This window comes from Miscanthus floridulus, chromosome 18 (assembly GCF_019320115.1).
Source record: "Miscanthus floridulus cultivar M001 chromosome 18, ASM1932011v1, whole genome shotgun sequence".
Taxonomy (NCBI): Eukaryota; Viridiplantae; Streptophyta; class Magnoliopsida; order Poales; family Poaceae; genus Miscanthus; species Miscanthus floridulus.
Window position 1 is genome coordinate 136,292,931 of NC_089597.1, and position 19,033 is coordinate 136,311,963.

Genomic DNA, 19,033 nt, shown 5'->3' on the forward strand with positions numbered 1-19,033 from the left:
GTTATGTATTTTAGCGTCGAGGTATCAGTCACGTCAACATGACCAAAGATTCTCTATAGTGTACGGTTAGACACCTTGACGTTAAGATATGTGGCGTCGAGACGTGTTACCTAGACGTCAGGACTCATAGCATCGACCCTAGGGTATAAAGATAAGTTTAAGTCTTTCGGGAGCCGAACAAAAATTTTCTTGAAAAAAAAAGGCTAAATAGTAAAAAATTGGGTCCCCCGTGTCCCTCGCTTAGCCAGCCGCTCTGCCGTCGCCGACGACTCGCCGGCTGCCCGCGGCCCGCCTGCCCCACCCACCCGCACTCGCCGAATGGAAGGGCCGAGGCGGAAGAAACCACCACGCCGGCTAGGCAGCCGGCAGCCGGAGCCTGGAGGTGAGGCAACCAATACCCGGATGGTTATGGATTCCTCTATTAGCTGTACTACTGTAGTAGTCTGCTTCGATTCCCCACCGGCGCCGGCCTTCCTTCCTTGCTAGGAGAGCCACTCCTCGCTCTGCCCCCCTTGTATCCAGCCAGCTCCCTTCAAATCCATTACCTGAGTAGTTAATTAACTAATTATTTGGGTTTGCTGCTTACCTCATTCTCGTTGCTTCAAATCAAATCAATAGAACAGAATACGAGTGCAGGCAGGGTGTTCAGTTTCAATTTTGTTTTTCATCACTCATCAGCATGCTGCTGCGTTAACTTTTCGCAATCTCCGGCACGGGGACGGGGATCAGATTCAGATCACTTTATCTCTTTATTACTACTATTTATTACTACTATGCTCACCACTTTTTAGTGTACGCAATTCATTGCAAAAGGGTAGTAGTAACTTGTCTCCTCCCTCCCCAAGATCCAAGCAGATCTCGCCGACTTTGTTTTCTTCCACCACTTGCAACTGTAACTCATCTAATCCCTTACTTTCATCATTTTGTGCAGCCTGTTCTAGCATCTATCTTCTTGCCGCAGCCCCTGCTGAGCTGTGAGCTGTATGCATGGCCACCCCTGCGGCTCTTCTCCATGATGAGCTTCAAGATGCTGGTATCTTACTTCCTGGAACAACCCAGCCTCCTTACAATCTTCACAAGGGCTCCTTGCAGCTTGCTCAACATTCAGATGCTTCTCAAACAAACTCTGACTCTAGAGATGGAGAGCTTATACTGCCCAATGGGGATATTTATCGTGGCACGTTATCGGGCAACACGCCACATGGCTCAGGTTGTTATATCTGGTCCGATGGTTGTGTTTATGAGGGTGACTGGAGGAGAGGCCTCAGGCATGGGCAAGGCAAGACTCTGTGGCCGACAGGGGCCACCTACACAGGTGACTACTCCGGTGGCTACATTTATGGTCAAGGAACGTATACTGGGCTAAACAACACCACTTACAAGGGAGGCTGGAAGCTGAATCTTAATCATGGCCTTGGTTTACAGACATCCCAACGGAGACATTTTTGAAGGTTCTTGGGTGCATGGAGAAATACAAGGGCATGGCACCTATACCTGGGCAGATGGCAACACTTATGTTGCCACCATGAAAAATGGGGTCATGTCAGGCAAAGGAATCCTCACATGGAACAATGGAGATTCATTTGAAGGGAACTGGTTAGATGGTGTCATGCATGGGTATGGAGTCTACACATGGAAGGACTCTGGCTACTATGTAGGAACCTGGACAAGGGGGTTGAAGGATGGAAAAGGCACATTCTATCCAAAATGTCATGGAATTCCAGTTACCAATGAGCTATACATCGACGGTTTAAGAAACAGAGGTGTACTGCCTGGTGCTGAAAGTCAGATTCATGGTTCTCGTATCCTTCACTCCGCCTCATTTGACATGGCTGACATGATGGCTAGCAAAAATCAGGACTCTGTAGGTATTTCATCTGTTAGAAGCTTGAGTTTTGGGAAAACTCGCTCGAGAAATGTATCACTGGAAAGAAGGTGGAGCCTTGGAGCAGCCATTGAAAAATTCATTGGTCGTGAAACAAATGAAAGTTCTGCAATTGAAAGCTGTGAAAATAAGGCTGATTCCAACCTTCCTATACTGGAACGGGAATATATGCAAGGTGTTCTCATCAATGAGGTTGTGGTGGATAGAAGCTTCTCAGATCCATTAAAAAAGGTATCACGCCGCCAGAAGAAAATGGTGAAGGATATTAAGAAACCTGGGCAGACAATAATTAAAGGACATAGGAGTTATGATGTGATGCTCAGTCTGCAGCTTGGAATCAGGTAATGCATACAATGAGACACCAAGAGAACTGATATTTGAATGTCTTCACTTTCTATTTCACTCCTTATCATTGTTCTCCATTATATGTTGTTAAATGCTTGAAATAGTATTAACCCATATGCAGGGTTCCAGAATGTATATCATAAGCCACCTACTGTGCATGAACTGCATGTATATACCTCCATTTACCAAAATAGTTATGAATAATTTGTCTTTGCAGTGTCAACAAAATGCTAAGGATGCCTCTACCTTGCACAGATTAGTATCTGTCATCTAAAAGTAATTGTAGAGCATAACTGACAGGTTAGGTAACGACTTTCTGCTGGAGAACTAAGTCTTTCCATTGGGTGGTCTGTAAACCCATTACTTTTACTTAAGATTAGCAGTGCTGGAGTGAGAGGTTTACATATGGAATGCGAACTTGATAGTTGATCAGAAGTTATGGCTTCAGACATTTTTATCATAAGCTTTAACAAAGCAAGTGCTACATAATACAAAGCAGTGTCAATTATCTTGTTCATGTTTGCATGACAGAATGTAGTGGAAGAGCAAGCCAAGTGTCATGACGGTAATGCAAACCGTGACAAATGAGTGCATTTGTGGTGCTCGTCTGGAGCCAAAGATCTCCAGGAGTTCCTTGTAAGGTTGCTCACAGTGGACATTTGATCCTCTGTTCTTTTTGGTAGTCTTTTCTGGTCCCCTTCTTTGTTTGCTGGTTGATAGTCTGGTTCTGGGTGTGTTGGTTGTGTCATTGTGCGTCTTGGCCCTTGGGTGTGTTGGAGCCTTGGAGGTGGAGAGTTCTTTTCTTCCTCCCCTATGTACTTTCCCTCTCTTCTTAAGGAAATGATAACACAGATCTCCTGTGTGTTTGAGAAAAAAAAGCAGAAGAGCAATATCTTTCTGTAGTTCTTGAAGTGCAGTGCTGTTCAAAATGTGATTTTTTAGATGGAGTTCATAATAGGGAATTGGAATGATGGTTAACCGTATAGTTGGTTATAGTAAGGGCAATTAAAGCACTAAGGGAAGCTCCAAGTCTTACAGAATTTCACTGTTATTGACATTCCTTTTTTCTACAGAAACTGTTATTGACATTCTGGAGTTTGTTTCTCGATGGTATAGAAAATGTATCAGAATGTTCTAATATATTTATTATCAACAGGGCATTGTCTTATTGAAATATCCAACTGAATGATTTTGTGACCACAGAAGTTTTTAATGTGATTATACATTTATACTCAGGTATACAGTTGGAAAGATCACACCTATTCAGAGACGTGAAGTGCGAGCTTCTGATTATGGTCCCAGAGCAAGTGTCTGGATGAACTTCCCCAAAAATGGGTCACGGCTTACTCCTTCACATCATGCTGATAATTTTAAATGGAAAGACTACTGCCCAATGGTGTTCAGGTTTGTTGCGTGGTATCCCATTATCAAGGTTGTGAACCTAAGCAACTTCAGTGAAAAGAACATGAGGCTCTACAGATTATATGAGAATAACTTATAGTGATCATAACAATATAGTCTTTTGCTTAGAAAAACAATTGAAGTAACTTAGGACCATAACAATGATAATTTTTCCTTGTTTGGGCACCTGATAAGTACCTGTACTGCTTTGTATTTCAGAACTTAATAAGATCTACTTGTGTATCTGTGTAGAAATTTGAGGGAGATGTTCAAGATTGATGCAGCGGATTATATGATTTCCATTTGTGGAAGTGACGCACTTAGGGAGCTATCTTCTCCTGGAAAGAGTGGAAGTGTCTTCGTGACGAAAGCCTCTAGCACCGACGCCCTCACGGTGGACGACCTCCAGTCCGACATTTCGGTGAGTTCCTCTCTTCTCCCTCGCTCTCTCCCCTTCCTTCCCTAGAAACCTCTGCGGCTCTCAGGAACGCTCACGGCAAAAAGGAAGAGAGAAGGCGGCGGCAGATGAAGAACATGCAAAAGAACGGAACGAAAACCCTCTCCCCTCTCCTACTTAAGGAAAAGGGAACAGCGGTTAGGGAAGGACGCGCCGATCGGGGAAGCCGGAACGACGGAGCGAGAATTTCTCTCTTTTCCATTTAATGCAGATAAGACGTGCCATGACTGATGAGACGTACTCTGTCCGACGGAACGGCTCCTGATCAGAAGGGACGTGGCCTGGCCATGGCCCACCACTACCACACGACGGGCACAGGAACCGAAGCGCCACCGCACGGGGGCGGCTCCCCGCTTCCCCAGGCCAGACCTAGAAGAGCCCAAATGACAGGTAAGGATAGACACCGAATGACAGGTAAGGAAGCGAAGGGGCGCCCCCTGTAGGCCATGCTGACTCCGTCACGAACGACGAGCACGGGTCCCGGTCGGACATTTCCGACTGAAGCTCTCCGAACCCCGTCACTCAGGTCGTCAAGGTTCCGGTCGGACATTTCCGACCGAAGGTTTCCAAAACCCCGTCACTCAGGCCATCAAGGTCCCGGTCGAACTTTTTCGACTGAAGCTCTCCGAACCTCGTCACTTAAGCCATCAAGGTGAGCAATACCGAACCCCTCTATTTCCTTATAAATCATTTCATACATCTATACGCGCATCTCATTCCATACGCCCGCGCCTCCCGGACGATTCAGGACCTGAACCGCCCGGGGGCTCGGGAACTAAGCATCGCACGTGCAGCGAAATGCATCAGAACGCTCCGTGTTGCGTCACGAAGCGGCGGTTGCCTCATTCGACATGAGTAACCAATAGAGTCAGGGGAGAAAACCGTAGATGAGCACCGTGCGGCCCTAGCCCGGTCTAGCAGACCGGGTCGTCTCAATCTTCTCGTTCGATCTTGAACCTCTCGCCAGGCCTACAGAATCTCCATCGAGGGGAGGCCGTTAGGCCACCCGGGTCGGTCTCCGGAACGACCTAGGCATCTGCCGGGTTGCAGGTAAAGGAGTAGTGGAATGTCACAAGAGGGCTATGCCGACCCCGTCACGAACGACGGACCTAGATTCCGCTCGATCACACCCGTTAGCGAACTCACCGAGCTAGTCTTCGAGCCCGAGCCATCGGGACAAGCGACGAAATTTAGCCCCTCCAGTTGTGAGGAACCGGATGGGGTAACGCACATAACTCACATCGACCCCCACGAAGGCCCGACAGGGCTCGGGGGCTCAAGACAAACGCTAAGGAAGCGACCTCGAACTCGCCAGATCCACGACTACGACTCGCCCGGTCCCTCGGCGCGCACCGACGCTAGGATCCGCGAGCACCGCCTCGTCCGATCTTTAACAAACTATGCTTCGTCTGCGCTCCAAAAACCTTGGGACCGCGACCCCGAACTCACGTCGACAGGATCTACGACATCCGGCTACGGCTTGGGACCGTGACTCCGAACTCGCGTCGACAGGATCTATGACATCCGGCTACGGCTTTGGACCGCGACTCCGAACTCGCATCGACAGGATCTATGATATCCGGCTACGGCTTGGGACAACGACTCCGAACTCACGTAACAGCTTCACTTCTGACTGCGCTCCAAAAATCCAGGGACCACGACTCCGAACTCGCGTAACAGCTTCACTTCCGACTGCGCTCCAAAAATCCAGGGACCGCGACTCCGAACTCGCGTGAAAACTAACTGAACTAACTACCTCGGCTGCCCAGGCTGCGCCAAGGCCAAGGATCCACGACACCAGGACCCACGGGCTCGGTCTCGTCCGTCCCCTGAACTAACCATTTCAAAACCACGGCGCGCACCGACGCCAGGATCAGTGAGCTCTCTCACGACCGAACTAATTCCCTCACCCGATCCCACGGCGCGCATCGACGCCAGGATCAGTGAGCTCTCTCACGCTCGGACTAACTTCCTCGCCCGATCCACGGCGTGCTTCGATGCCGGGACCAGTAAGTTGAAAAACGCCTCGGCTGCACAACGACGCCTTGGTTGACAAAAATCCATCTCAAACTAAAAACACGCACCCACGCCCGCTAAAACAACACCCCCCAGACGGTTCTGCCCGAACAGCCCGGGGGCTCGGGGGCTCCTGTCGGGTTCATAAACCCGGGGTCCCTCGGGGACCGGCTTCTGCGCCAAGGCTTGGCCCAAGAGTCTAAAAACAACAGGGCAAAGGGGCGGTCCAGCAACCGACCGGAAGGTCAGGCCCAAGAAGAGCAACGCCCGCTCGTCAGCTACTTCGGCCCACCTATCCGACCGGAGCGCTCGATTCAGGCTCCAGCCGTCTCCGGACGGTCTCTCCGATCGGAAGGCCTGCCCCGAGTCCTACTTCCGACTCCGACCCCGCGTCCCTCCGACCGGGGCTCGTAAGAACCCTGCTCACCGCTCTTCTCCGACCGGCGCACTCAGAGCCGACTGGAGCCATCCAACCGGGGACGCCCGTTCGGTAGGAACCAGAAGGCGTGCGAAGAAAGGCAAGGCGAGGCTCACAAGTCAAAACCACTATACCAGGGACCATACCCTGCACGGAACAGTATTCTTCAGTCACCCTGACATAAACAGTATTGTAGGCGCCGACATCTCCCTCTACAATATTGTAGGGGCCGCTAAAACTCCCATACGGTAAGACCCCCCGCGTGTCTCTGGACATCGATAGTGGTATGAGCACTAGGATTTACCGTACCGGGTGAACATAGCGAGACTCCTCATATACCTCTAAGCATCAAACAGTATTTACAGATACCGACGTCCACCATCCCTGAAAAAGGCAGCACGACTACAATACTGTAGAGGTAAAAGTCGGCGCCTACAATACTGTTTGTGGCAGGGCGGTTGTAAAGTACTGTTCCGCAGGGTATGGTCCCTGGTACCATGGTTTGACTTGCGAGCCCCGTCTTGCCTTCCTTCGTACGCCTCCTGGTTTTTTCCGAGCGGGCGTCCATGGTCGGATGTCCCCAGTCGGTTTTGGCGTGCCAGTCGGAGAATAGCGATGGACAGGGTTTTCTATGAACCCCGGTCGGAGACACGGGGTCGGAGTCGGAGTCGGAGTCGGTCCTCGGGTCAGGCTTTCCGAGTGGAGGCCATGCGAAGGCAGCCGGGGTCTGACGCTAGCGCTCCGATCGGAGAGGCCGTTTGGAGTTGGCCTGAGCCTGAAGCTAGTGCTCCGGTCGGAAAGATGGGCCGAAGGCGGCCAGGGCCTGAAGTGAGTGCTCCGGTCTGTTGAGTTTAGACTCTTGGGCCGGTTCAGAAGAAAAAAAAAGGCCGTCCTCCTGGGCCGAGCCCTGGCGTGGAAGCCGGTCCCCGAGGGACCCCGGGTTTATGAACCCGACAGGAGCCCCCGAGCCCCCGGGTGATTCGGACAGAATCGTCTGGGGGATTTTTTGACTTGCCGGCGGGTGCGCGCGAGCGCACCCGCGGGTGTAGCCCCTGAGCCTCCGGGTGGTTCGTGCCGAACCGGCTGGGGGGTGCTTCTGAGTTTGTCAACGGGGGATGTTTTTCTGTTTTGTTGGCGGGTGCGCGCGAGCGCACCCGCGGGTGTAGCCCCTGAGCCCCAGGCGGTTCGGGCTGAACCGGCTGGGGGTGTTGTTTCAGTAGGCGTGTATGCGTGTTTTTTAGTTTGAGACGGAATTTTATTTAACCACGGTGTTGTTGCGTGCCGTGGGATCGGGTGAGTCGGAGTCATGAACGGACCCTGGCGTCGGTGCGCGCCGTGGGTGGAGATAGCTTGGTTCGGTTGTGTCAGAGCTCGCTGATTTTTTGGCGTCGATGCGCGCCGCGGGATCGGGTGAGGCGGAGTTTGCGAATGGACCCGGACGTCGATGCACGCCGTGGATCGAGAGAGTTAGTTTAGTTAGTTCAGGAAGTCGTTACGCAAGTTTAGGAGTCGCGGTCCCAGGTTTTATTGGAGTGCAGTGAAGCCGTTTGAAGCCGTTACACGAGTTTAGGAGTCGCGGTCCCAAGAGCCGTAGCCGGATGTCGTCGATCCTGTCGACGCAAGTTCAGAGTCGCGGTCCCATGGCATTTGAGCCCCCGAGCCTTGTCGGGCCTTCGTGGGGGTTGGTGTGAGTCGTTTTACGCTACCCTATCCGGTTCGTCACAACCGGAGGGGTTGAGTTTCGTCGCCTGTCCCGATCGCTCGGGCTCGAAGACTAGCTCGGTGAGTTCGCTAACGGGTGTGATCGAGCGGAATCCGGGTCCGTCATTCGTGATGGGGTCGGCATAGCCCTCTTGTGGCATTTCACTACTCCTTTACCTGCAGCCCGGCAGATGCCTAGGTCGTTCCGGAGACCGACCCGGGTGGCCTTATGGCCTCCTATCGATGGAGATTCTGTGGGCTTGGCGAGAGGTTTAGGATCGAACGAGAAGGTTGAGATGACCCGGTTTGCCAGACCGGGCAAAGGCCGCACGGTGCTCATCTACGGTTTTCTCCCCTGGCTCTGTTCGGTTGCTCATATCGAATGAGGCAAGCCGCCGCTTCGTGGCGCAACACGGAGCGTTCTGATGCATTTCGCTGCATGTGCGATGCTTAGTTCCCGAGCCCCCGTGCGGTTCATGCCCTAACCGTCCGGGGGGTTCAGGCGTATGAGATGAATGCGCGTATGGATGTATGAATGATTTTTAATGAAATAGAGGGGCTTTGATTGTGTTTTACCTTGACGACTGGAGTGACGGGGTTCGAAGAGCTCCAGTCGGAAACGTCCGACCGGTACCTGCGCTTGTCAATCGTGGGTTAGCTCTCGTGTGAATAGTTTTGTATTAATGAACACATGCTCACCTTGATGACCTGAGAGACGGGGTTCGGAGAGCTTCAGTCGGAAATGTCCGACCGGAACCCGTGCTCGTCATTCGAGACGGAGTCGGCGTGGCCCGCATGGGGCGCCATTTCGCTTCCTACCTGTATCTCAGGTGTGGATACTGAGCGATTCGATCGACTCAGGGGGCCGGTTGGTCTCTCGGCGGAGATTTCGTGTGGTGGTGCCTGTACGACTGTAGTGACGGGGTTCGAAGAGCTCCAGTTGGAAACGTCCGACCGGTACCTGCGCTTGTCAATCGTGGGTTAGCCCTCGTGTGAACAGTTTTGTATTAATGAACACATCCATGATGTCCTTGTGACAGAACCACGATATTTGTTCCCTGTGTTTATCTTAGCATAATTTTTTGTTTTTTATCCTTTCTTTCTCGTACCTGCCCGTTTGTTCCATAGGCTGCGACCTTGTGAGCCCGGGGCGTGGCCCGCGAGGCTCAGCTGTTCGTAACCGTAGGAAAAGGCGGGGTGCGTTTGGTTGGGAGTAAGAACAGAGTTACGTAAGGTAAACACAGGAAATGGAATGTGTTTCTGTTTGGGGACATAGTTGCTTTATCGTGTGATAGTAAAAAGAGAGGTAATATTTTAATATTGTACCCTTGTGGAGCCCCTCGAGCGACCCGGGCTGAAAGTGTTTCGGGCAGGGGTGCTCTTACGGGAGCATGTTCTAACTAAAAAGTGGTTTAGACCAAATTTAGGTGAAAAAACGATGTAGCTATTCAATGTTCCAAGTGTTGTTGAGAAGGTTGCCATTGTTGTCCTCCAGTCGGTAGGTGCCCGGTCGGACTACTTCGGTTACCGTATAGGTTCCTTCTCATGGTGGAGAGAGCTTGTGTTTTTCCTTCGTTGGTTGAGTCCTCCGGAGTACGAGGTCGCCGACTTCGAGAATCCTTCCTCTGATCTTCCTTTCGTGGTACCTGCGGAGGGTTTGTTGGTAGCGAGCGGAGCGGATGACGGTCGCTTCACGGGCCTCTTTGAGTAGGTCGACTGTGTCTTGTTGGGCCTCCGCGGCTTGGTCGCGGTCGAAAGCCTTCACTCTTGGTCCGTCGTGGTCGAGGTCGGAGGGCAACACTGCCTCGGCTCCGTAGGCCAGGAAGAAGGGTGTGAATCCCGTAGATCGGTTTGGGGTCGTTCTCAGGCTCCAGAGGATCGCTGTGACCTCCGCAACCCATCGCCCGGCGTATTTGTTGAGTCGGTCGAAGATGCGTGACTTAAGTCCTTGGAGGACCATGCCATTGGCGTGTTCGACCTGACCGTTAGTTCGTGGATGTTCGATCAAGGCCCAGTCGATCCTGATACCGTATCCGTCGCTGAAATTTAGGAACTTTTTTCCGGTGAAGTTAGTCCCGTGGTCAGTGATGATACAGTTGGGAACGCTGAATCGGTAGATTTTGTCAAGGAAGAATTTGACTGCCTTCTCCGACCAGATGGTGGTGATGGGTTTGGCCTCTATGCACTTGGTGAATTTGTCGACCGCTACGAGTAGGTGAGTGAAACCGCCCGGGGCCTTTTTGAGGGGTCCTACCATGTCGAGGCCCCAGACCGCGAATGGCCAGGTGATAGGGATGGCTTGGAGCTCTTGTGCCGGCAAATGGGTTTGCCGGGCGTAGAACTGGCATCCCTCACACCTGCGAACGACTTCCTCTGCATCTCGTAGTGCGGTGGACCAGTAAAAACCTTGGCGGAAGGCTTTTTCGACCAGCGACCTTGGGGTCGCGTGATGCCCACAAATGCCGGCATGAACCTCGAGGAGGAGATCCCTCCCTTGGCTAGTGAGGATACACTTCATGAGTACCCCTGATGGACCCCGTTTGTAGAGCTCGTCACCGAGTGCGACGAAGGTCTTGGTGCGTCGAGCGATTCGTCGGGCCTCCGTCCTTTCGGGCGGGAGAACCTCTTCGAGAATGTAGACGAGTAGCGGTACTCGCCAATCGGTTTGCCCGGGCGTCAATACGGCGACGCTCGCGGGTGGCGTAGAGGTACCGGGATCGGAGCCCCCGGGCGCTGGTTGGGCGTCGGGGTCGGATCTTCCAAGATGCGAGCGGACGGCTCATGGATGTCGTTGATGAAGACCCCGCTTGGGGACGGATCTCGCCTGGCGGCCAGATTTGCGAGGAAATCGGCGGCATCGTTGTCCCTTCGAGGGACGTGATGTAGTTCGATCCCCTGGAATTTGTCCTCGAGCTTGCGCACCTCTTGGCAGTATGCCATCATGAGGGGGCTTTTGCAGGAGGACTCCTTCATGACCTGATCAATGACTAGTTCCGAGTCGCCACGAACGTAGAGTCGTGTAGCGCCGAGCTCGATGGCGATGCAGAGTCCGTTGATAAGGGCCTCGTATTCCGCGGCGTTGTTTGAAGCTGAGAAGTGGAGGCGGATGGCGTAACGGAGCCTACTCCCATCCGGGGAGATCAGAACCACTCTAGCTCCCGAGTCGGGCGCCATTACGGACCCATCGAAGTACATTGTCCAGTATTCGTGGGTGACGTCCGGGATTGGTAGCTGGACCTCCGTCCATTCGGCGACAAAATCCGCGAGAGCCTGAGACTTAATAGCGGTGCGGGGGGTATATCTGATGTTGTGGCCCATGAGTTCAAGAGCCCACTTGGAGATTCGTCCCGCGGCGTCGCAGTTGCGGACGATGTCTCCGAGTGGGTATGAAGTGACGACCGTGACTTCGTGGTCGGTGAAGTAGTGTAGGAGCTTCCTAGTCGCCATTAGTACGGCGTATAGGAGTTTCTGCACCTGGGGTTACCGGACCTTGGGGTCGGTAAGCACTTCTCCGACGAAGTATACGGGTCGCTGCACTTTGAGCTGGTGTCCTGGTTCCTCCCTCTCTACGACTAGGGCGACGCTCACCACATGGTTACTTGCCGCGACGTAGAGGAGGAGGGGTTCTCCCGGCTTGGGAGCAACGAGGATTGGGGCCGACGATAGGGACGTTTTGAGGCTTTCGAGAGCCTGCTGGGCTTCCTCAGTCCAGACGAAGGCGTCCGTCCTTTTGAGGAGCTTGTAGAGCGGCATCCCCCGTTCGCCGAGCTGGGAGATGAAGCGGCTTAAGGCAGCCAGGCAACCGGTGAGTCTCTGTATGCCCTTGGCGTTGCGAATGGGGCCCATGTTGGAGATGGTCGTGATCTTTTTAGGGTTGGCTTCGATGCCGCGCTCGGATACGATGTATCCAAGCAGTTTTCCCTTTGGAACCCCGAAAACACACTTTTCGGGATTCAGCTTGATGTTGAACCTTCGGAGGTTTGCGAACGTCGCGGCCAAGTTTGCGATCAGGTCGCAAGCTTGAGCCGTTTTGACCACTATATCATCAACATAGACGGCGATCGTTGGTTTTGGCTGCTCGGCCTGATCGGGCTGGTCGAGCGGGTCGATTTGGTCGGCGAAGCATTGCTGCATGCACCTTTGGTAGGTGGCGCCAGCGTTCTTCAGGCCGAAAGGCATGGTCACGTAGCAGTACGAACCATACGGGGTGATGAACGAGGTTGCGAGCTGATCGGACTCTTTCATCGCGATCTGGTGATAGCCTGAGTAGGCATCCAGAAAGGAGAGGATTTCGCAACCCGAGGTGGAGTCAATTATCTGGTCTATGCGTGGTAATGGGAAATGATCCTTCGGGCACGCTTTGTTAAGTCTAGTATAATCGACGCACATTCTCCACTTTCCGGTCTTTTTTTCTGAACAGGACGGGATTGGCAAGCCAGTCGGAATGGAAGACCTCCCTGATGAACCCGGCTGCCAGGAGTTTGACGATTTCCTCGCCTATGGCCCTGCGCCTTTCGTCATCGAAGCGACACAGGCGTTGTTTGGCGGGTTTAGAGCCCGGGGTTAGGCGTAGTGCGTGCTCGGCGACCTCCCGGGGTATCCCTGGCATGTCAAACGGCTGCCATGCGAAGACATCGCGATTGTTGCGCAGGAAGTCGACGAACTCGCTTTCCTATTTGGCCGGAAGCTGGGTCCCGATCCGAACTGTCTTGGTTGGGTTGGTGGGATCGATTTCCACCACCTTGGTTTCTTCGAGCGGGCGGAAGGCCGACGAGGAAGTTGGTTGGTTACAGTTCCGGGCTGCCGGGACCGATGACTCCCCGAACCGCGGGAGTTCGGACGAGTTGACGACCGCAGTGGCGAGCTCGTAGTGTTCGCGGTCGCACGTGAAGGCGTGTGAGAACGCGTTGCTCACAGTGATGACGCCGTTTGGTCCCGGCATCTTCAGCTTGAGGTAGGTGTAGTTGGGGATTGCCATGAATCTCGTGTAGCATGGCCGTCCCAAGATGGCGTGGTAGGACCCTGGAAAGTCCACCACCTCGAAGGTGAGAACCTCCGAGCGGAAGTTGGCTCGGCTGCCGAACATGGCGGGCAGATCGATCTGCCCGAGCGGGTATGCCTACGCTCCCGGGATTACCCCGTGGAAGGGGGAGCCCGCCGAGCGGAGTTCCGATCGGGGGATGCGCATGGCATCGAGGGTGTCCATGTACAGGATGTCGAGGCCGCTGCCGCCGTCCGTCAGCACCCTCGTAAGCCGCTTCTTGCGGATGATAGGGTCGACGACGAGCGGATAGCGTCCTGGTCTTGCGACGTGGGAGGGATGGTCCCTCTGATCGTAGGTGATTGGAGACTCCGACCAGCTGAGGAAGGAGGGGATGGCCGACTCGGCGGCGCATGCCTCTCGATAGCGAACCTTATGCTGTCGCTTGGTCCAGATGACGTCGGATCCGCCAAAGATCATGATACATTCGTCAGCGTCGGGGAAGTCGTCCGCGTCTTTGCCTGCCGTACCTCCCTTCTTGGGTGCTGCCTCTTTGCCGTCTCCCTCCTTTGGCCCGCCGGCCTGTCGGAGGAAACGTTTGAGGAGCTCACACTCTTTGTAGAGGTGTTTGACAGGGTAGGCGTGGTTGGGGCATGGACCGTCCATGAGTTTGTTGAAGTGGCCAGGCAGTCCCTGATGGGGCTGCTTAACTGCGCGATCGGTCGCGGCGACCAACGGGGCGCTGTGCGACCGACGTCGCTCCTTTTTATTTTTCTTGCCCCTCTACGTGGAGGGGCCCTCGTCCGGGTCCGTGCGTTTGGCTTTGACCTTATCCCGGCCTCCGCTCAAGACCGCTCCGACCGCTTCCTCGCCGGAGGCGTGGTTGGTGGCTACGTCAAGCAGGTCGCGGGTGGTACGGGGTTTCAAGCAGCCAAGCTTGTGGATAAGGGACTCGCGGTTCGTCCCGTAGAGGAACGCGCTGATGACGTCTGCGTCGACGACGTCAGGGAGGGAGTTGCATTGTTGGGAGAACCTACGGATGTAATCCCGCAGGGACTCGCTGGGCTCTTGCTGACAGCTCTTGAGGTCCCAGGAGTTTTCCGGTCGGACGTACGCCCCCTGGAAATTCCCGACGAAGACCCTCTTGAGGTCCGCCCAGTCGCGGATGCTGTCGTGTGGAAGGAATTCGAGCCACGCCCGAACATGTTCCCCCACGCAAATGGGAAGATATTGAATGATGAAGAAGTCATCATCCACTCCTCCGGCCCGACAGGCGAGCCGGAAGTCTTCGAGCCAAATGCCTGGGTTTGTCTCCCCAGTGTATTTGGTGATGTTGGTGGGTGGCCGGAAACGCTGCGGGAACAGTGCCTTCCGGATGCGCCGGCTGAAGGCCCGAGGCCCTGGGCCCTCGGGGCTGGGGCTCCGGTCGTCCGGCCGGCGACTGCGCCTGGGGCGCGTTTCGCCGGTTCCCTCGATGGTTTGGTCGGGATTCGTGGCACCTGCTGCCGTATTGTGGATAGCGTTATTACGTTGGGACCGATGACGGTCGCCAATGGCGCTACGGGCGTCCTGGTGTGGATCGGGCCACTCGTGTACCGATGGTAGGTGCAGAGCAGGCGCCCGGTCGGACCGTGGCGCGACTACCGCACTCTGAGCCGATCCTGGTGGCTGTAGCGGCGAGTGAACGGAGCGATCCGTCTGACGCGTCCCCGTTCCCCTTGTGGGGAGAGAGGGCGCGCGTCGGAGTCGTGACACGGAGCTTTCCGCCTGTTGGACCGCGCGGCTTCAACTAAAACCCGGAGGTTCCGGTGGACTGCCCGCTCCTGAGGGTCGACGGGCTCAGGAACACCGCGTAGAAGCATTGCTGCAGCAGCGATATTCTGGCCAGCCCGGGCGAATTGTGGGACATCGTTTCCCTCATTTACGATGTCGCGTTGGACCTGACGGGCGCGACCCCGGGCGCCACCCACCAGGCCGTGTGCGTGGGACGCGACGTGCTGGGCCGACCGAGCCAGCGCAGGCGGTGGCTGGTTCTGCCGCCGTTGTCGCAATTCCTCGGCGTGCGCTTGTGCAGACGCGAGGGCCTCCGCGTGTGGGTCCGGAGGGGTGTGAGTCTGTGCGGATTCCACAACCACCGGCGGCAGTCCCGGAGCGTCCGCCATGGCGCACTCCCGGGACGGACGGTGGCATGGTGCCACGTCGCCGACGCTGGAATCGTCGCTCACGCCCTCACCACCCAAGGGTTCGTGGGAAGCGGCAGGAGCGCAACCTGCCATTCCCACGAATTCGGATGTGAGGGGGAAAGGCGCCAGCACCCTTCGAAGTCCCCGGGCCTACGTGTCCGCAGAGGACGCGAGGCCGTAGGGGAACCGATCGTGCGGTGTTTGCGGCGTGGACGACACAGACTCTACGGGTGCTCGATTGGGGATAGTAAATGAAGAGTACGTAACAGTACGGGTATTACTTACAGCGGGGTTTGAGCAGAGAGTTTGCTCGGATAGAAGCGCAGATGCCGCGCCGTCGATGTTGCGCGTCCCGGAGTCGATGGAGGGCACCCCTTCGACGGGTGCCGGAACATGCGCCTCCTCACAGAGGTGGAGTACGCCGAGCCGGTCGGCGACGAAGTCCAGGCTTTCGAAGCGGAAGGCCTGGGAAGGCTTGAAGACGGGTGGAACCCGCATCCCAGCGGGCGAGAGTGCGGGAAATTCCATCGAGCCGAAGCGAATCGTATCGCCCGAGCCCGCCACGGCGGGGGTGGCGGAGAAATGGGCCATCCGATTACCAAAAAAGTGTTGAACGTACAGCGTCTTCTCCACGGACGGCGCCAACTGTCGGTGCAGAAAGTGACCAACTAGTAAATATTGGTAGTTTTGCTGTACGTTGTGATAGGAGATGGCCTAGCACTTAATGACACAGGATTTATACTGGTTCAGGCAACGTGCCCTACGTCCAGTCGGGGTCGGTCGGTGACTTTATTCCTGAGCCCAGGTGCTCGAAGTCTGTAGTGGGGGTACAAACGAGAAGGAGAAAGAAAGGGGGTGTACAAGAGGTTTGGTTGGCTCCGACCGGAAGGGTTGCGGTCGGAACTTGGTGGTCCTGCGGTTGTAAGGTGTTGATGTTGATCTAGTGAGTCTGAGCTTGAAGAAGTCGACTTGGGTTAACCGCCTGTGTTTGGAGGGAGCACATCCCCTTTTATAGAAGAAGGGGATGGCTTTACAAGTGAAAGGGAGAGAGAGTACGGACGTTTCTAAGCCTTGTTGCCCACGCCGACGGGGACAGGATAATGGTGGGCGCCCGCAATACTGTTGATGTCACTGTAGAATGTCAGGTATACGTGGGAGGTTGAGCTGCTTTCTTCAAAACTGGAGGACATCGGTACCTGCAAAAAATGCTGTCTCGCCAACTGGAGGCATGACTTTACCACGTTCACCTGGTACGGTGAACTCCGGCGCCCACAATACTGTTGATGTCCAGAGGCACATGGGGGGTCTTACCGTACGGGTGTTTTGACCGGCGCCTACAATATTGTAGAGGTAAAAGTCGGCGCCTACAATACTGTTTGTGGCAGGGCGGTTGTAAAGTACTGTTCCGCAGGGTATGGTCCCTGGTACCATGGTTTGACTTGCGAGCCCCGTCTTGTCTTCCTTCGTATGCCTCCTGGTTCTTTCCGAGCGGGCGTCCCCGGTCGGATGTCCCCAGTATGTTTTGGCGTGCCAGTCAGAGAATAGCGATGGGCAGGGTTTTCTATGAACCCCGGTTGGAAACACGGGGTCGGAGTCGAAGACGGTCCTCGGGTCAGGCTTTCCGAGTGGAGGCCGTGCGAAGGCAGCCGGGGCCTGACGCTAGCGCTCCGATCGGAGAGGCTGTTCGGAGCTGGCCTGAGCCTGAAGCTAGTGCTCCGGTCGGAAAGATGGGCCGAAGGCGGCCAGGGCCTAAAGCGAGTGCTCTGGTCTGTTGAGTTTAGACTCTTGGGCCGGTCTAGAAGAAAAAAAAAGGCCGTCCTCCTGGGCCGAGCCCTGGCGTGGAAGCCGGTCCCCGAGGACCCCGGGTTTATGAACCCGACAGTAGTGTTATGGAAACATAATCCCCTCTGTCTCCATCGCTACCGCTGTAGCACTCGGTCACCTCTTCATTTCTTCCCTCTCTGAGCTTGGTCTTGCGCTGACGACTGGCTCACTATGCCTCTAGTCTTCCACAACAACATGATTGCTCTGGAGTTTTCCTGGAAAGGCATGCTGATAGTGTTGATTCCATGTACAATCTTCTCCATCTTATAGCTACAGAAACATGGCTGTACAGGAAGGGCCCTTTATCACCTAGGGTCCTCCCAGAAATTTTTAGTATGCTCTGCATTGAGGAACCTTTTGCCATCAAGTCCGATTGCGTAACTTTGCTTTGTTGTAATGTAACTAATCCTATGTGCACTCCTATAAAAAAAATCTTTTTTGCAAAAGCCTTTTCCTCCAGTAACGTTTCTTTTACCTATTATTAACATTGTATGAAGCATATAGGTGCTCTGGAGGAGGATGCTTTGAACAGTCCTGAAGGACTGGTTTTGGTTCAGCGAGCCAGTGATCAAAATGATGTCGTCATTGGTTCTCATATAAGGGGAGCCCGTCTTCGATCATCAAGTGCAAGTTCTGAGGAAGTAGATCTCGTGCTTCCAGGCACCGCAAGGCGAGTTATACTGTCGTTATATGCATGTTCCCATGATTTGTTGTATGTTAAATGCCAGCGCAGTGTAAGGCTAACTAGAAATTATCAATTTTATCAGGCTCCAGATCCAACTTGGGGTTAACATGCCGGCAAGGGCAGAACAGATGGTTCAGGATAATGACAGTGAGGCCAATGGTCAGGTGTATGATGTGGTGCTCTACCTGGGAATAATTGATATCTTGCAGGAGTACAACATAAGGAAGAAGATTGAGCATGCTTACAAGTCCATCCAATATAAGTCAATATCTGTCGTGGAACCCAATTTCTACTCGGAGCGCTTCCTGAAATTCATTCAGACGATCTTTCCTGAAAATTCATAAAATAAAATCCAGTAATTCTTCACCTTCAGGAGCAAAGTGCAAGAACCATTGTTTAGCGTGCACTGTGGCCCTCTGCAAGTATTCTTTTGTTACGTCCTTGATTGATTCTCTTTCTTGACTCGAGCATTCATCCTAGGATGGTTCCCTGTGGACATTTTGAGCTATCTGATAAGAGAATGTTTGGCTGATCATGGTAAGGTATAGCCTGGTTTCCGGATTACAGGAAGCAACCGGTATCTCGTTCTACATCAAACACTGACAGGACCCCAGCGGCACCTTGCACTATTAGTGGATAACTGTACCTTGAATTCTGCGCACTAAGTCCATTGTAGTACTGTATGTGTAAACATATTTTGCGCAAAACCGTATTCTGTGGGTAAATTTAGCTTTCAGATTTTGGAAGTATCGGCAGGCCTATAAGCCTATTCTCGTGAAAACATGAATAATATATTATTACAGAAAGAATTCTATAAAAACGAGAAGTTATTAAAGGCTGATTCTCCTTTTGTTTCTACTTGCACAAGTTCAAATTTTTGCAGAATAGAAGATAGAAGATGATAGCATGCTCCGTCCGTCCATACTTTTGGAAGCAGCAGCAGCTGATGCCATCGACGAGCTAAGCATATTACAAACATAAAAGTATGAAGATTTCTTAACTACTTTCAAATGAGTTGCGTAGTTCACATTATAGAGCACAGCAGCATGTGGATGATTTCCAGAGAAAATAGGACTATATATATATATATATATATATATGTATTAAAACAACTAAGAGCTTGTTTGGATGTACTTA

At 53.5% G+C, this 19,033-nt stretch overlaps 1 pseudogene; it reads left to right on the plus strand.

Moving 5' to 3' along the window:
- The first annotated feature begins 218 nt into the window (after nucleotides 1-218).
- On the plus strand, nucleotides 219-18,722 carry LOC136520348 (phosphatidylinositol 4-phosphate 5-kinase 9-like; annotated as a pseudogene).
- The last annotated feature ends 311 nt before the right edge of the window (nucleotides 18,723-19,033 follow it).